Source organism: Octopus bimaculoides, chromosome 11, assembly GCF_001194135.2.
Source record: "Octopus bimaculoides isolate UCB-OBI-ISO-001 chromosome 11, ASM119413v2, whole genome shotgun sequence".
NCBI lineage: Eukaryota > Metazoa > Mollusca > Cephalopoda > Octopoda > Octopodidae > Octopus > Octopus bimaculoides.
The window spans coordinates 27,948,912-27,950,567 of NC_068991.1; positions in this window are offsets into that span (position 1 = coordinate 27,948,912).

Here is a 1,656-nt window from a genome sequence, read left to right on the forward strand (position 1 = left end):
TGTGGGTATGTGCGTATATAGACGTGTGTGTGTGTGCATGCATGCGAGTATGTGCGTATATAGACGTGTTTTACTCTTATTGCTTTCTTTTACACTTTTTTACACATTTTTCTGTATTTTGCCTTTAGCCCTGATTTTTTTTGTGCATGTGAGTATATATAGACGTGTGTATGAACCTTTTTTTTGTGCGTGTGTGTGTGTGTATGCGAGCGTGTATGCGGGTATGTATATATTTTTTGACGAATGTGTGGGTGAGCATGTGTGTGTTTGAAGTGAGGGTGGATGAATATATGCATATAGGCGCATGTACGTGGGTGTGCGGGCGCGCATGTGTATGTATGGACATGCACGCTTACGCGATTACTGTGGACATTTTAACTCCCTTACCTTTACTCCCTCCCCTTACTTAGCGGTCATTCTAATGGCTCTTTTGTCTTAATAACGGTCAATCACACAGTAACTTCCCTTTGTTTTAACGGTCATTTTCATAGCATTTTTTCGATGACCCAATAACTGAAGAGATACCGGCGTGGGTTTCCGCCCCGACATCCGAAACACTGAGTTTTATCATGGCTACCAAATAATTGTCACATATTACATTTATATATATATATATATATATATAATAATATTAGGGACAAAATCCAAAATTACAGGTAAAAAACTCAATTAAAATCAATTTTTTATATATATATATATATATATATATGTGTATATATGGTGTGGCTGTGTGCATAGGCGCAGGCGTAGCTGTGTGGTAAGTACCTTGCTTCCCAACCACATGGTTCCGGGTTCAGTCCCACTGCGTGACACCTTGGGTAAGTGTCTCCTACTATAGCCTTGGGCCGGCCAAAGCCTTGTGAGTGGATTTGGTAGACGGAAACTGAAAGAGGCCTGTCATGTGTATGTATATATATATATGTGTGTGTGTGTGTGTGTGTGTGTGTGCGTGTTTGTGAGTGTGTTTGTTCCCCCAACATCGCTTGACAAACGATACTGGTGTATTTACGTCCTCGTTACTTAGTGGTTCGACAAACGAGACCTATAGAATAAGTACTAGGCTTACAAAGAATAAGTCCTGGGGTCGGTTTGCTTGTCTAAAGGCGGTGCTCCAGCATGGCCGCAGTGAAATGACTGAAACACGTAAAGAAATGAAAGAATAAAAGAACGTTGTTGTTGGCACTCCGTCGCTTACGACGTCGAGGCTTCCAGTTGATCCGATCAACGGAACAGCCTGCTCGTGAAATTAACATGCAAGTGGCTGAGCACACCACAGACACGTGTACCCTTAACGTAGTTCTCGAGGATATTCAGCGTGACACAGTGTGTGTGTGTGTGCATCATTTATGAAGCCACCGTGGACTTTACATTCACTAAGGACACGGTTTTAACAAAGAAATACGTGGGCCTTACAGAGGCCTTACAATGTTAATTCTCTAAATGAAGTATTAACAGTAACTGCACGATAAAGTGTAGTATATTGCCACTTAAGTGTGGCTGACCCCTAGGGGTGGATGTTACTGTTGCTTTTAGCCCCAGGAGGACATCTCCTCCAGCTGGCTTATCGACACACTACTATGTCCTGTTTGCCAAGGGAAGTTATCCCTCCCATCGTCAAAAAAGTGAGAGAAAGTTGTGGTGAAAGAGAAGAGCAGG